The sequence below is a fragment of the Tympanuchus pallidicinctus genome, unplaced genomic scaffold, assembly GCF_026119805.1.
Source record: "Tympanuchus pallidicinctus isolate F22 unplaced genomic scaffold, pur_lepc_1.0 scaffold4, whole genome shotgun sequence".
NCBI classification, from domain to species: Eukaryota; Metazoa; Chordata; class Aves; order Galliformes; family Phasianidae; genus Tympanuchus; species Tympanuchus pallidicinctus.
In genome coordinates this window covers 10,153,204-10,171,263 of record NW_026294758.1, presented here as the reverse complement: position 1 = coordinate 10,171,263, position 18,060 = coordinate 10,153,204, and positions in this window count along the sequence as shown.

Sequence of the window (18,060 nt, the reverse complement as noted above, 5' to 3'; positions counted from 1 at the left end):
AATATCCTGGTAGGAAGGTGCCGTTAGCATGGAATCGTTTGTGGAGTTCTGGAAGCGCTCTCACAGTCGTTTACAATGGGATTGTATTAATTATGTAACACAGTGTTACATAATATATATAATATATAACATATACACACAGTGTATATAAGTAGCGCGCTGGGGGGAAGGGAGCAGGTCTGCCCTTTAGGGAATAGGGAAGTGATAAACCAATGGATCTAAACAGAAATAAATTGTTAAATAAAACGTAGCAGCAGTTGTGCTGGGAGTTACTGAAAAACATTTGAAAGTGCAGTAGTTGGTGACAGCCAATGTGGCTTCACACAGGGAGGTCCTGCTTAACTAATCCAATCTGCTTTTATGACAAGGTCACCCATCTAGATGACCAAGAGAAGACCATGAATGTAATATTTTTGCATTTCAGCAAAACTTCCACTTCTGTTTCTCACGGTATCCTTCTGGACAAAATATCCAGCCTACAGCTCGACAAAAACATACTGTGATGGGTGAACAATTAGCAGAAGTCTCATGCTTAAAGTGTTTAGTAAATGGAATTGGATGAGGCTGGCAGCCAGTCACGAAGGGTTCTGCAAGGCTCCATTTTACAGACTGTTCTCTTCAGTGTTCTCATCAGTGACTTGGATTCAGGACTTGGAGACGTACTAAGTTTGTGGACAACACTAAATTGGGAGGAGATGTTGGCTCCCTTGATGGCTGAGGAGCCTTGTAGAGAGTTCCTGACAAAACATGGGCCTGGCAGCCACCAGCCACATGAAGTTTAAGAGCAAGTGATGGATTCTGCACCTGGGCGGGGCAGCCATGATTATATCTACTGACTGGGAGATGAGAGGCAGCTCCACAGGAAGGGATCTGGAGGTTCTGTTTGATTGCACGCTGAAGCTGAGTCAGCAGTGTGCCCTGGCAGCCAAAGAGCCTGTTGTACCCTGGGGTGCACAGACCCAGTACTGTCAGTGAGAGAGGGACTGTCCCTGTACTGGTGCGGCCTCACCTCAGGCACTGTGTGAGGCTTTGGGCACCATGACATAAGGATGCAAAGCTATTGGGGAATGCCAAAGGAGGGCTACAAAGATGGGGAAGGATCTGGAGAGAAAGATGTATGAGGAGAAGCTGAGCTCCCTTGGTTTGTTCAGCCCAGAGAGGAGACTGAGGGGAGGCCTCATGGCAACCTGCAGCTTCTTCATGAAGGAGCTGTATCTCAGCTCTCAGTGTAGACACTAAAAGTCTTTATTAACATGGAGATCCCTTGAAATTTTTTATCCCACTTTTCATCACAGGCCATGGAGCACCCCCCAGCATGACTATACTTTTGCTAGATACTGAGCTAATTCCTACATTTCTGTGCTGCATTTTGCAAGGCAGATGTGTGCTCCAGCTGTTCTTCATCATTTACATATCTCTTGTCCTATCTCAAGAAGTACTCAGTTACCCAGGCTGGTCTGGCCAAGAGTTAAATTAGGAAGAATGTATAGGACTGTGTCATGTGTGCTGGCCAGGGGATGTAAACCTGTGCCCCAAAGCTGGAGGGAAGGCTTGAAAAACTTCTGACCCCCCCCAGCCTGCATATATCCTGAGTAGTGTTTGTGCTTGGCTGCATGGTAGAAACCCCTTCTCTGCTTCAACTCTGCAAGTTGTTAGCTTTCCTTCTCCCTGGGCCGTTAATTCACAACGGTGAATTACATTCTGTAGCTCATGCGTGGACACAGGCCAAGAGGGAGAGGTTTGTCCTTTAATTCCTCACTTCAGCAGGTAAATGAGCACCTCTGCCCATGTGCTCTGGAGAGAAAAGATGAAACTTTGCCTCCAACAATGTCAGCTGAGCTAGGATTTTACCTCACTGAAAGCCACGTCAATATTTGGCTCTCTAATTTTCTATAGTTGTACTAAGAAATTGGAGAGATAAATAAGGAAATAGTAATCAATCTAGTTACAATATAGTTACAATAGTGCATGTAAAAACATGCACTAATCACGCCAATTTTGCAGGCTTTTAAATTATTTATATGCATATATGTACACATATACATGTATATACATGTATAATGGAAAGTGATTTATTGATTCACTTCCCTAAATGTGCACAGTGGTCTACTAATTGAAAGTGTACAAGTGCTATTCCAAACAGTAAAACTAGTGAATTTAATGCAGCATAATTTAAAATTCTTCCATTAAGCACTATTTGCCACTTATAAAATATTCCCAGATTGATTGGTATGGTTGTTTCAAGATGGTAATAGCACCATGGTAATTCTCATGGTGCTACCCAGGCCAGAGCAAGACATGCTGTGCCCTGATGGGATCCACCACCAGAGAGACACTGGTTGTGTGTGGTGGCTTTGCGTGCAGTGAGCTGGTGTGACTAATCCCTCGATTTGCTAAAATCCAGATCAAGACCTTGTGACACCAAAAGCCTCTTACATCCTGCAGGCTATACCTGTTCTGGTTTATTACACAAGTGAAATCCTGGGGGAGGTTGCTCACAGTCTCTGTCTTGCCCTTTTTTACCCCATCCATATTATCCTCCTGCTCTTTTCCCTTCTTTGCTCACAGGCCAAGGCAAAGACCAGGCCTGACAGCTTTGATACAGATAAATGGAATTGTAGGTATGAAACTGAAAAGATCTCCTCAGTGAGTAGAACAAAAAATAACCTTTGTTTTCTAAATATAGTACAAGTATTTCACCTACCATGGTGCCTATTAGGCTAGCTGTGATATTTGATAATATGCATCCCTCCACTGATTGATTAGATCACACTCAGAAAAAGCAGGGAGCAGATCATCTGAAATGAAACAGAGCTCAAGAAGGCTCTAGGGGGTCCAAAGCATTGGAAGCAAGCATCTCTGTGGTAAAAAGCTGCTTTCCCTCAAGTAGACTCAGTAGAACAGGAGCAGTTGGAAACCAGAGAAATGCTGCATTTGCTGTAAGCAGCGCTAGCACAGAGGATAGACACAATACAACATGAATGCTAGGCAACAGGCAGGACTGCAACACTGCATGGCGTGGCCTGGCACAGCATGAAGCAGCTGCAGCAGAAGCTGTGGGATGGCTGGGAATGTTCTGCTATCCTCCAGCCCTAGGCTTTGATGTGTGGCCCTGCATTTCAGACATCTGCAGCTGTAGCTGTCCCTGGAAGTGTGCAGCAGCAGCAACATGCAGTTTGAATGAGTGTTGTCTTCCTGAATATAACCAGAAACCTGCAGGCCAGTGCACTGTCTGTGTGTGTAGGGGTGTCTGCAGGTAAGAAGGGGCTTCTCATTTTCTGCCTTCAGAACATTCGCAGTGGCAGCTGGTCAGACACAAATATGCTACCCTTCATCTTTGGGAGCTGTTTCTCATTAGATTGCAAGTTGTGACTTTTCTGTTGGTCTACTTCTGACCACTGTTGCCAACTTACTGCTGAGAAATATTGGTATTGGCTGGTCAGAAAGCTATTTTAAAGTCTGGCTTCACTCTAGGCTAGCAGGCTTATTGCATCACAAGGCTTCGCTCTCAATATTTCCAGTTCCCTTGCATGGGAACGTCTCCTCTGCCTGTCTGCCTGGTGGCTTTTTGCAAAGAAAGACTGGACTTCTGGGGGACAGTTCTCCTTATGGAGCTGCTTGCTCCTGGCCACAGCCACCGTTGGCCACCTTATCTGCCTGCGTAAGCCCCTCAGTAGCAACTGTTAGTTTGCCTTTCTGAGCAAATCTCCAGCAGATACACGGCAGCCAGTTCCCTCCTTATCAGGCCTCCCTGTTCCATTGCTGCAATATATGAGCATCTACTCTCTCCTTTTTTTTTTTTTTTTTTTTTTTTTTTTTTTTTTGCACAGATTATTTTACTGTAGCAGGGCTTCTCACAAACACTCCTCAGAAGAGGTTTCTAGAGCAGATTGGAGCTGTTTGCTTGTTGTTTTTTTTTTTTACACTGATGACACTGAGCTTATTAAACCTGTTCTTCACAGATGGCCTTAGCTTATTTAAGATTTATAGATCCCTTGAATTTATGCTAGCAATACCTTGGATACATGGCCACAGTCCTCTCCTTAGGTACCCCCAGCTCTGGCTGCCAGCCAAGATGCTCAGGAAAACCATCCCTGGCACTGAAATTTGAGAAGGCGTGGGAAGGCTGAATGGCTGTGTTTTGATAGCCTTTTGTCCCTCCTAGCAGTTATGCTGAATGAGAATTTCTATCTTCTGAGAAGAAGAGCTTCTAGTTCAACTTAACCCTGCCCTTTCTCTATGGGATGAATAGGTGACATGGCACCTGTGCTTCATGTTTGCCACATGACAAGTTGATTGGGCTAGAAATTTTGCAACAGGAATATACTTTTTAGTGAGATAAAAAAGAGCATGTCTTATTCCAGTTAATAGATTTTGGCAAATAAAATACAGATAGCAACATATGGATTGCTATCCTTGCTTACTGCTGTAAGTAATAAGGCACAGAGGTTGCTGTTGTGCCTTCAGAGGCCAATCAGCACCTAACCCACCAGACACGTTGCAGAACAATTTTCCAATGTGCTTCCTGAGCTGTTCAATACCCAGGCACCAGGAAGGTGTCTCCATCCTCATGCAAGTTGCCCCAGAGTGGGTGGGAGATGCAAGTGCTTGGAGCAGCTCTTAGCCTCACCACCACTGATTTCCAAATTCGGGACCTTCATAGGGAAGAGGTGATGTCAGGGCTGTCTGTTGCAGTGTGCTCTGGGATGCAAGGAAGAATCTACAAATGTTATTGTCATGGCAACTGCGCTCCATACTCTGCAGAGGGGAAATTCTGCCTCAGACTTAATTTCATATCTGCAGTGTATTGTGCTCTGTTGCTCACTTGGTGGTATGCTCACAAATTCTTTTACCATATTGCTGATGGGGTAAGGTGACCCAGCTAGCTTCTCTATTGCTCACATCACAAGCATGAGAGCAAGGGCAGATCATAGCTGGATGACATTACACATTTCTCAGGCTTTTCTTAGTGCATGATACAAATTTAATCTCATTATAGTTCCACACATTCTTTTAAGCACTGGAAAATACATACTCTGAGAACACTGCAGACAGCCCAAACACAGCCAACTTACAAGAGGCACGTAGAAGCAGCAGTCAACAGAGGGTGCAGTCTGAATCTTGTGACAGGAGCTTTGCTTAGCTGAGGTCTGCAACTCTCTGGCAGGCTCTCAATGGCTGGGCAGCTGGCTGCTGCTGGGTAGCACACTAAGCAGCCCAGTAAGTCCAGCAGTGCTCAGCTACAGGCACATATCATACAATGGGAAAGGTAAAGATTTCTGAAACAGAGGTTGGGCATGGCACCAGTAATGACAAGCTGCATTTGTCGATACTAAAATGAGATGATAATTTTTACTGGCAGGCATCTAGCATGCAGAATAGCTGTAAGTGTGGTTCTTGCAGGGAGTATGCAGCAGCATCAGCAGGTAGTATTACACTGCGGGAACATTTTTCATTTGAAATGGCTCATGAAAGAGAACAGCATTTAGACATGCATGACCTGGAGACTTTTGCTCCCAGGCGTTGCCTGGAAGCAGGACAGTAGGATATTGCTTGCAAGTATTGGTGTCTTACTGCAGAGCTACTGATGTCTCCTGGGAGCAGCCAGAAGAAATGACTTTATAGAAATGGAAAGAACAACTAACAGCGGTGTACTGACTTGGTAGCTAAGGAGCAGGAGCCAGAGAGTAAGCTTCCCTTTTTGGAAATATTTGGCTCCATAATAGCTGGGGATTCACGTCTCCTCCTCCCTTTCCTCTGAGATTTTTCCAATTCTCCTTTCCTTTTATTTTCTGCCTATTGTGCATAATCTTCCCAGAAGTGTGGTTTTATATACTGTACACTATAGATGGGCTGTCTTACATTTACCAATTTAAGTATTACAGGAAAATCTAAATTTACACCAGACAGAAGAAAAAGATACCATAAGAAAAGTTAAAACAATCAGCACCAGCAGAGGAACTCAGAAGTACACCCACAGTTGGAACCTTCCTTGTGGCTCTGCTCCAACAGCTCCAGCAGTGCCAGTGGGATGAGAGATTCAGGGACGCAGCATATCACCTCCACTTATGGTGAAGTGTGCCTCTGTCTGAAGGCAGCTGCCTGTCCATGTGGGCAGTGCACCTGAGACTTGGGGCTTGGTGGGTCAGGGCTGGCCCAGCACGTCCCCGGATCTGTGCATTCCTCTCCCATGGCACAGGAGTATGACCTGCAGGTGGTTGGAGCATTGGAGCACTTTGTGTGTTTGTAAATGGTTCTTTCCCTAGCTTTGGGGCAGAAATACACAGCTAATATTCTCCTTTCTTGCAAAGTAGAACAGAGGCAGAATGCAAAACCGTATGTCCAAAATCATGCTGCAATGCAGGCAGTGGCCCAAGTACCATGGTGGCTGCCTCCCCACTACTACAGTGTCAGTACAGATCCCAACATTGGAGCCCCTCTCAGAGTCTTTTCTCTTCAGCAAAGCACAGTTTTGGCCGGAGATGACATATGAATTGCTATCCTTGCTTACAGCTGTGGGAGATGACTGCCCTCACGTTCAGAATATGTTTTGTTTTGTTTTTTTTTGTTCTTCAGAAAATAATTATCTGCTATGCTTTGATTGCATTTCCTCCAGGAAAAAAAAACAAAACCAACCAAACAAAAAACCACTAAGATTTCCAATGTTCTTTTAGCAGTTGCAGTCTATACCAGCAATACCCAACTATTCTGAAAACTAAGGTAAGGTGGATTACTGAATTACAGGTGGCAGTTTTATCAAACACAGGAAGAAAAAGCACCACTGAAGGTTTTTCTCAACTCTGTCCATAATGGCTAAAGAGCCTAGATATTTGGAAACAAAAATAAAAGTGATTCAAAACAATGCAAGTTCTGTGGGTCTTCCCACTTCAGCTCATAACAGTTACCCTGAAGACCATTATCTCCACCACAGTTGTCTGATTTTTTCCTCTAAAAAACATACCTGTATTTAATGTAAATGAGCCAGAATGTTTCCATTGAAATAACAAAGCACAACTGAAAATGATTTTGTATATAAAAACATCATGAATGCAACAAAGTCAAAATATCTACATACCTATTTCTCAAAGTAGCAGCTCTGATTTCGATAGATTGACCATGCAGATTATCAGTTAACGTAGAGTCTCTCTGGCCTGTATTCTGATTGCTAGCCTCTCTCAGCTGTCTGGTGAGGGAAGTTTGTTTGGGCTTAGAACTGCCTATTACAATAGTCATTCTCTGGAAAGGTTTGCTGATGTGACTAGCATCTGTTGTCTCCTCTCTGAAAACAAACAAACAAACAAAAAAAGAAATAAGAAAGCAAAAAAAGCTACAAAGTGTTAGGGCAATGCTGAAGAAGAATTCTCTGTCTTTTTAAAATGCCACATACCGGTTTGTCTGAAGGAGGCTATCATGCAATGAAAGAAAAATTGAGAGAAAAGCCACACTTCCAGTTCAATACTTGCCAGCCCTCTTCCTTGATGAATGAGATGCTGAGCCCTCTGTCACTCATGAATTGGTCTGATGTATCATGTGGATACACACCTGTCACCATAGATGGAGCCTGTCCTGTGAAGGGAGATGCTTTGCTGAGAGTACAAGCTGAAGGGTTATCCATCCCTCTGTGCTCTGCTCCAGATAATGTTGATGAGGTGGAGGACACTGGAAAACTCACACAAACAACCTTTGAGCTGTCTCATTCCTGTTTATTCCTTTAATTGTTGTTTATATGGCTGAAACTAAACATATAGGGGCATCCTCCCCTTGTGCAAATAAGCTGGAAGAGCAAGGATGCTTAATACCATGGACACATTTTACAGACATGAGCAAATCCACAGGTAAATCCACCATGGATGTCCTCCCTTACCAGGCTGAGGCTTCTTAAGCAAGCACCCTAGGTCTGGGTTTGCTGATGGTGAGCTAGGTGCTGTCCTGCCCTACCTGCTCTGAGACATCTATCAAGAGCACTCACAGCTACTTCCTGTGTCAAGTCTGTCTTGCAGCTTTTCCTTCCTTGGGCACAAGATTAAGTCACATAAATTCATTCAGGTCTAAGCATAGGACCTGTGACAGGAATCATCTACTATACTGTGCTGTCCCATGGTTCTAAATCCTTTCAGTTCTGTATGGAGTATTGGGTCCTGGTTTCTGCTCCTTCCATCACTAAATGTTAGCTCTGCTTTACCACTACAGCCTCAGGTGTTCCCCACAGCTGTGTGAAGTACTATTATCTTTGTTTGGCACTGGAGGAGCAGGGCTTGGGCAGCCACAGTGCATGTGTCATGCGGCAGGAAAAGGCCTGTTGTGGAGCAAGTGTCCTCTACTGAAATGTGGCACTTCCCTCTAAGTGAGGGCCTACAGTGAATATGATGCTCTGATCTTGAGATCTTGAAAGTACAAGCTGCCCCAGCTGAATTGCTTTTGTGCCTGAAACATGTTCAGCCTAGATATGTACAGCATCTGATGCACGAGCTCAGACGTGAACAATCCAAATAATTTATTACAAGTTCTCACATCACGTATATGGTTTAGTGGGAGCTATTGGTGATAGGTGAATGGTTGGACTGGATGATCTTTTAGGTCTTTTCCAACCTTAGTGATTCTATGATTCTATGATTCTATATATCTTCACAAGTTTTCTTTTTCTAGCTTTCCCATCCGCCCCTACATCTTTCCCATCCACCTTTACATGTCAACAGAGCATTCTACTCTCTTCAACTGTTCATGCAGGTGCTTATCTAATCAGAGCTGTGAGATGTTTTTTCTTCTTCTAGAGGTGTCCTTGGTTCTCAGACTGTTTATCTTGTTCCACAGCTGCTACTCTGAACAGTTTTTCTTGTATTCCCACAGATATGGTCAACAGATGCTAGAATAAAAATGTCTTTAATAACACGTGCTGATCTGGTCGTGTAGCCTTGAACAGGAGAGAGATGGTTCTAAAATTACAACAATGATGGATTTCAGAAAAAGTGCTACCTGCTGCAGAGCAAGACAGCATACTATCTGTAAAAGTCTGCAATGGGAAGGTTACAGCATGAACAGTTAAGACATCTTACACATGGAAATGAAGACAGAACTTAGCTTTATGTGTCCTTGTTAATTAATTATATGCTGTTAGTACCCTGTGAGCTGCAGGAGTGGGAATGCAGGGTGGAATCTGTTCCTTCTGCACTGACTCCAGAGCAGCCTTTGGTGCATCTGGTCGTGCTTTCACATAGCAGCAATTGTTTTCAAATGATTCAGCAAATGTTTTGGCTCATTTCTTTTGTTCGAGAGAAAACACAAAGAAAACGAAACAAACCGAAGGCTTTTTTTGGAGTAGGAATGAGTTGGCAGCAAGTTAAATGCTTCAAACATAATTATGGTGAGATGCAAAGTTCTGTTCTAATGATCCCTTGGAATAAATTCACATATAACCTATTGTAGCACCAGGCATGTGGTTTCTGTGTTTGTTTGCTGCCCTCTCTTGGAAGCAATGTCCATATACAGGAAAGGAAACAGCATTTTCTCAGGAGTAAGACAAGCAGCACTTTCATTTCAAGAAGATGGAAGCATTCTGTACAAAAGAAAAAAAAATATTAGTTTCCTTGACTGTAAAAAAAAAAGGAAATGCCTGTACGCATCTGCTTTCTTTTCTAAGGCAAGGTTCAAAATACATGTGAGAGAGAGTTGGAGTAATGAAAGTGTATGTCACAGATAAAGATGATTTATATAGTTATCCCTTCTTTTACATTGGTGCTATTTTCTAAAAGCAGAGTGATTTTTACTATTCAGTTCCCACAGGAATATTTGAGCAAATTCTCAAGGAATTGCATCACTTGCCTTCTGCAAAGATTTCTGTCTGTAATGTCATAAAGGCTGAAAGAAAGCTGCACTGTGTGAGTAAAGGTAATCCTTTGCAAAAATAAGACCTCCACTCTTCAGCTTAAGTCTCCTTTCAACTTCAAGAAGTGAAATCTGTGACATTCAAGATCCTGTATACCTGATAAGGAAATGCATCTCATGTCAGAGCTTACCATCAGCTCTGCACACACTTAAGCAGCTTACTCTCAGCAGGTGCGCTCACTGGCAGTGAACACAGGACATCTATACTTCATGAGGCTGCAAACAAGCAGCCAGTGGAGTACTCAAAGTAGAATGCTTTTCCAAACGCAAGCCATCTATGTCTGTCCTATTCAATATGTGTAGAAAAGCACTGATTACCTTTTCTGTCTAGACATACCTAACACCTAGTTTATGCTGCCACATAGATTTTTTTATTCAGTGGTATAAGGGCTGGGTCTGCTTGCAGTGACTTTGGAGGCCACACCTATGGGGTGGATGCATCACCATAAAACTTTCCAATTGCCAGAATAGGTTTTCCAGTTCCTTGCTGCAACCGGAGCACCCCAGCAACTGGATCAGGCTGATGGTAAATTATTAGGGCAATTGGTAAAGTATTTTCACTTAATCACTGTATTCTTAATCACTGTATCACTTAATCACTATATTCATATAGTAATGAATAGATTTGCTTATTTTCTTTACTGTTAACCTTATCTTTTAACTATATGCACTGCTTCATTTTAGTATTATTTTTAAACAGACTGTAAAATAGGCCTATCTGTTTTGTTGGTGTCTGTGTCTTTCCTGTTGGCCCTGTCAATTGGTAAAGCAGCTTCCAGCCCCTACAGTTCTGTGACTTTGTGACTTTGTAATTAGTTTCAAAAAATCACAAAAAAAAGATGTAATAGAATCATAGACACATAGAATGGCCCAGGTTGGAAGGCACCTCAGGATCATGAATCTCCAACCCCGTGCCACATGCCACAAACCTCCACATTTAATACCAGACCAGGCTGCCGAGGGCCCCATCCAACCTTGAGCACCTCCATGGATCCACAACCTCTCTGGGCAGCTGTTCCAGCACCTCACCACTCTCTCTGTAAAGAACTTCCCCCTGACATCCAATCTAAATCTTCCCTCCCTCAACTTAAAACTATTTCCCCTTGTCCTGCTGTTATCTACCCTTTCAAAGAGTTGAGTCACTTCCTGTTTCTAGGTTCCCTTTAGGTAATGGAAGGCTGCAATCAGGTCACCCTGCAGCCTTCTTTTCTCCAGGCAAATATCCCACTACTTTTATGGTCTTGTTGTTCTCTTTTTTAAAAAATGTTTTAATAAAAAATATTAAACATTAAAATAAGTCATTACTTATATACATTAACTGTATTATATGTATTATGAGAGTTGCTCCAGAAGTAATGCTCCCTACTTTATGATGTTAGCCCATGACATCAGTCAGAGGCTGATGTTGGTGATACATCAGTAGAGGTTGAAACTTCCCACCAGTATTCCTTTACATTTTGTTGCAATGTGAGAGACAGCAGCAGAGGGACAGTCAGACAAAATGGCATTTGATGTGGAAGTATAGGTGGAGCAATGGTGTGGAACTGAATTTCTCCATGGGGAAAAAATTGCACCCAGACATTCATTGATGCTTGCTGAACATTTATGCAGACTAAACGGTGAGACTATGGGTACTGTGTTTCAGCAGTGGCAACAGCATGAGTGATCACCTCAGCTGGCACAGATTTTCATAAGCATGCCATGCAGGCTCTTCATTGCTGGCAAAAATAGGTGGCTAATGGTTGTGACTATGTTGAAAAGATAAGGTTTTGTAGCTGATATTTTGGTCTATCAAATAGTATTACTGTGCTCTTTGTATCTGTTGTAGTTTCTCTGGAAATAATTAAGAAGCCATTATTTTCAGAATTACCTAAGTATATGTGTCCCAAGACTATTACTCTTCACTCAGCGTGGCTCAGGCAAGCCAAAATTTGGACATCCATGGCACAGCTTGGGTAGCTGCCCTCAGGTTCAAAAAACATAACAGGTCATCCGTGCTCCAAGTTAGCTGAGTCTTCCAGTGACAAAGCTTGGAAGTGGAACTGGTATTTACTTACTTACTTACTGAAGATCTGGTGACCTAAACAGATTTCATCTCTACTGCAGCCCTGTCTACCCTGGCAGGCAGGTCCCTGGTTGCCTTTGGGATGCCAGCCTGCATGCACTGCTCATTCTTCACTCATTCACAAATGTTCTGTCCTTCTACAAAACACTCTAGACGTGGTGGTGGCCACAGAGATCTGTATGTCCCAAAGAATTTTGCAAGTACATTAGTTTTATTGGCAACATTGTTATCATGACTAAACCCACATCAGAACAGAAACCCACCTCATGATAACTAATACAAGATTTGCATCATCTCAGAGAATTCTCAAGACAAGTTTTCTCTCCTTTCTGAACTTTTCAGCCTATGATTTTCGAGAAATTCAGCAAAGCCTCAGTTAATTCGGATGATAAGCACAGGGCTTGGGCCTAGAATATCATGTCCCAGTTACTTCAGAAATCTAGGCACTTCATACCCTATGGGAAGAATTTTGTGTTCTCATTTTTGATGGTGCAGGAGGATGAAAAAACATACCATTTATCAAAAATCCCACACCCAGTCCTCTTTAAAGATGCTACCACTTTTCCCAAGGATTCAAACTTGTGTAACCAAAATGAAGCACTTCAGTATTTTAAATATTCTACAACAGGCAGCTTGAACTCCACCTGGGCCTCAGTCCTGGAACTAGAATACAGAAAATGATATTCCATTTAATTTCAGTTGGAGATTAACTCTTGGTGGTCTTTAGTGAAATACTTAACTTGGCAAGAGATGTTAAAGACAAGAAGAGATTCTACATGTACAAAGGTCAGAAGAGATAGGCCACAGAGAGCGTACCTGCTCTGCTAAAAGGGAAAGGAGGACTGGCTACAACACATACAGAGAATGCTCTCTATACTCAGTGAGTTCTTTGCCTCTGTCTTTATTGTCATCCAAGATTCTTACATCCCTGAACCTGGACCTCCAGGTGGGAACTGGGAGAGCAAACACCCCGAAACAATAAGGGCAAGTCCAAGATGGACTCATGAAACTGAATGTGTACAAGTCTATGGGGCTGGATGATGTGCATCCCAGAGTCCTAAAGGAGCAGTCTGAGGTGGCTGCTGAAATGCTTTCCATCATATTTGAAAAGTCAGGTGCAGTCCCTGGGTGTTGGAAAAATTTGTAAGAAAGGAAGGAAGAGGACTTGGGGAAGTACAATCTGGTGAGCCTCACTTCTGTCTGTGATGGGAAGATCATGGAACAGATCCTCCTGGGAGACATGTTAAGGTATACGAGGGATGAGCAGGTGGTCTGAGACAGCCAGCACAGCTTCACCAAGGGCAAATCATGCCTGACCAGTCTGATGGCCTTCTATGATTCCACGAGTGACCGATATTGGTGGAAAAAGGGAAGGCAACAAATATCATCTACCTGGACGTCCACAAAGCCTTTGACATGGTCCCCCACCATTTCATTATCTTTGAATTAGAGAGGTATGGAAGGATGGACTATCTGGTGGATAAAGAATGTGTTAGAAGGTCACAGTCAGTACAGCCTGGAAGGCCAGTATATCCTGGGCTCCATTAGAAGATGAGTGACTAACAGGGACAAGGAGGTGATTGTCCCCCACTATTGGCCCTGGGCAATCTGATCTAGCACCTAATCTAGCAGCTAGCAGCACTGCCTGTGTCAGGGAGGTTGGAACTTGATGATTCTTGGAGTCCCTACCAACCCAAGCCATTCTATGACTTTATGACTCTATGAAATATCCACAGAGACTTTCCCATGGAGGATCCATTCCTCAGCACCTATCTGGGCAGTGAAGGTTTCAACCTAAAATAGCTAATGCAGCTCTCTCCACATAGCTGTTTTGTGTCAGCAGGAATCTGCTTATGCTTACCACTGCTGAATGGAAAGTATTTCCTCCAGTGCCTCTTTGTAGAACTCTAGCAGCTTAATTTCAATCCTTTATTTTTAATCTAATTCATCACTCATGTATCACCTATGGACCCTGAGCTGCCCAAATCAGCCCTGTGTCTGAGGAAGACACAACTCCAGGTAGGACCCACTCAGGTTTACCTCCTCTGAATCCTAAGGATGACAGCTTTACTGTCAAGCTTACAGCAGTAAGTGAAGAGACAGAAAATGAGTTCAGTACACCTTTATTTCTGATGAATGCCATTTTTTGGAGAAAGTTTGGGAACTTGTGCTGTTCCTCCCAGGACATTTGCCTTTAATTTTCTTTGAGAACAGGCAAGTTTTGATAGACTGCTGAAGCACATGCAGTGGTAGACAGGTGCTATTTAGTGTCTCCATCTCAACATATCTCTGTTGGTGGGGAGCGGGATGACAGATGTGGACACCTGATTTTCCCTAGCAGTCTATGAGAAACATGGGTGGAAAAGAGCCTTCGAGTCTGCCTGGAAGAGGAGAGCTCTTCACCCAGAATGTGTGCACTTTGCTTTGGATAGGTTCTGTTCAGCATTACCTCCCTTTGTTAAAGAGACTGTTTCAGACCTACCTACAATGGAAAGTGACATTCCACTGTTATCAGGTCAACACTGTCCTGCTGTCAGATCATGTTGTATCAGATGGAAAATTACAAAGGAAGAAAAAAAAGTCAAATCGACAGAGATCAGCAAAAGAATTTGCTACAGGCAAAGACCAGATGAGTTGCACTTGGAGCAGCTTGCACTGAGAAAGAAGTAAATAAAGGAGAATAAGTGGGGATGCAGAATAGAGACTCTCATAAAGTAGAAGAAGCAGCTGCTATTCCACCCTGATGACAGAAAAAGGGAATCACTAGTGGTGCCTGTCAAGTTCTTGGCACTGGACCATCCTCTAGAATGTTGTCCATCAATTGAAACACAGTGAGCATGAGGAAAATTTTCTCCTACACGTTGTATGCATTCAGTCGGTATACTCTTCCTGCTGGACTATAACTGTCACCACTTCTAGATAAACACGTACATACCTCACTCTTTCCACTCATTTCCATTCCATTAACATTCCTCATTGTGATGAAATTTTCCTCCCTGACAAAAGTACCAATCAATCATTAAATATTACATTGCGTTTGTTTGCCTCATATGCTGATCAGTGGAATTTTACTGGGGACTTTGGTATTGTATGTGCTTGAGTAAGCAAACTAAAAGGGCACAAGCACATTGCCCTGGAGATACAGACTTTGCTACTCAGATGACCAGAGTAGTAGAGACTTACAAGCAAAACAACCAAGGTAATGCTAGCATCTTAGCCCCCTCTTGAAATCCAGCCCAGCTCATCATTGTCTGACATCATAGATAAGTAACTGTTACAAAATAAGTAATAATTGAGTTTGCTAATTTTTACTGTGAGTGGAAGTCATTAGTCTGTGTTAATTAGTGACTGGCTAATGTATATTATACCTGAAAGATATAAAATCTGTGTAAAAGACACTCAGAATGTCCCAATATAGCCAGATCACTTCATGCACAAGAATAAATATTCATATTTAATACTTCCACTTTGTGTCCTAATCTCTCTTCTTGATCAGCACAGGTTAGATGCAAGTTTTTGTGACAAAATAGTATTACAGACAACTATATCAGAAATTCAGACATTATCATCCTTTTCTTCTGAACTGTTTTTGCAACCACAAAGTTCTAATTGCAGCCAAGAATTCTAAGTGAATATTGCTCAAGAAATCAATCTAGAGAACTGCATGATCATATTTAATGACACATAACTTTTGGTGATTTCATACAATACTATTTGGAAACCATTTTCACACAGCATGCAGTACACTTTTTTACTGTACTCCCTGCCAAGATACTGCACAAGCCTGCATATTATCTTCCTATGTCATGTGCTTGTGTGCCTGTGCTTAGAATAGAATCACCAAGGTTGGAAAAGACTTCTAAGATCATCTAGTCCAACCATCCATCTACCTCCACTATTTCCCACTAAAGCATGTCCCTCAGTACAACATCTAAATGTTTCTTGAACACCTCCAGGCGTAGTGACTCCACCACCTCCCTGGACAGCCCTTTCCAGTGCCTGAACACTCTCTTGGAGAAGTATTTCCTAACGTCCAGACTGCATCTCCACTGATGCAATTTGAGGCCATTCTCTCTCATCCTGTTGCTAGCTACATGGGAGAACAGGCAACCCCCACCTCACCACAACAACCCTTCAGGTAGTTGTAGAGAATGGTAAAGTCACCCCTGAGCCTCCTCTTCTCCAGACTGAACAATCCCAGTTCTCTCAGCCACTCCTCATAAGACTTGTGCTCCAGACCCCTCGCAGCTTCATTGCTGTTCTCTGAACGCTCTCCAATGCCTCAATGTCTTTCTTGTAGTGAGGGGCACAAAACTCACCATACTCACAGTGCAACCTCAGCATGACTGAGTACAGAGGGACAGTCAGTTCCCTGCTCCTGCTGGCAACAATATTTCCAGGTTGCCATTGGCTTTCTTGGCCACCTGGGCACACTGTTGACATGTTCAGCTGAGCATGACCAACATGCCCAGGTGCCCAGGTCCATTTCTTTTACTCTGCCCCAAGCCTGTAGCATTGCCTGAGGTTGTTGTGTCCAGATTGCAGGACGCGACACTTAGTCTTGTTGAACTTAATCCCACTGACCTCAGCCCAGCTATCTAGTCTGTCCAGATCCCTTCCACCTGGGTGCTGCCTGCAAATTTACTCAGTCCCCTTCCCCAGGTCATCAGTAAAGAAATTAAACAGGACAAACCCCAGAACTGACCTCTGTTGGAAGCCTACTTGCATTTTACCCTTTGCAGTGTCCTAAGATAGGGCTGTTCATCTGCCTGTGCCACACCATGATAGCAGGTGTCAATCTCTCTATCCAATTGCAGGATTCATATCAGCCTGGTGACTTCCTCTCACAGCCTGATCAGCTGCTCAAAAAGCTCAGCAAGCTGGGCAAACCTGTACTCACAACACCCTCCACCTAACTCAGTACCTTGGATTTCTTCCACATTCTAGAGCTCCAGACCACCAAAGGTCTGGGCAGCTCTTATGCTCCCTAGGAAGTCTGCATCTGCATGCACACATCAGCCCAAAAAGATTGTGGGCCCCTCATCTGGGTTTCTATCTCAGCCTGTCTGTTGCACAGCTCACTGTTGCACATTTTTACTGTATCCTTTTACTATGTGCCCCATCTTTTGGCTTGCTTGGGTTGCCCCTAGTGAAGAGAAATTGCTCTGAGATGCATATATGTAGGTACTTTAGAAAGGAATACCTCCTGATTATTCCCATGGAGACTACAAGACATACAAAGAGCACAGTAACACTATTTGATAGAAGAAATTCTCAGTGAGGCCTCAAGGTGCTCATCAAAGATTTCTGATGAAATTTTGTTCTTCCTGTACCTCAACCTGGAAAAGAGTTGTTCACAAATGTGTGTAGTGCCCAAAAGTAATAACATGAATTAGGCATGACTGAGAAGGGAAGCAATATAGAAGCAATCCAGATCTTATAGAAGCCTAGTGAAGCCATAATCAATCTTTTTTTTTTTTATTTTATTTTTTTTGAGTTGAATATTAGATTTAGATGTGGACATTCTTTAGCAAAAAAGAAGAGGTCCAAGTGAGGCATAGTGCCAGGGTTTCCATTTTCTTTCAGCTTGACCAATAGCTGCTATACCAATAGACATTTGTAGTCATAGCTGAAGAAACTGCTCACTTTCTCTTATGGAGAAAGAGAAAGTGCATGCAGGAGCTAGAAAGTAGAAACTTCTTGCTTGAAGCCACAGCCACTGATCTAAACATTTCAATCCCACTTTTTTTTCCTCCCATTTTTTCCATTTTTCCCCTTTGTTTTATTTTTCTCCTGTAGAGCCCGATCTCTGGGATGGGCACTTTGTAGGTGTTACTGTGAAATACACATTCAGGCATATATATTATGCAAAAAAATAGGTGAAATTCCAGACAGTGAAGTACATCAGTAATTACCACCTTACAAAGGTCATTGTAAAAAAGCAGCCCCAGCAAGGCCTCTTGCTCCCCAGGAAGCCAGAGGGAATAGCGCAGCTAGCAGGACAGGGGTCACCACCCAAAGTTGTGGTGAAGGCCAAAACACCATAAAGTGGTGACAAGGCAGGTCCAAGGTCAAGACAGGAAGTCAGAGTGTCACTGACTTAGCTGGCAGCT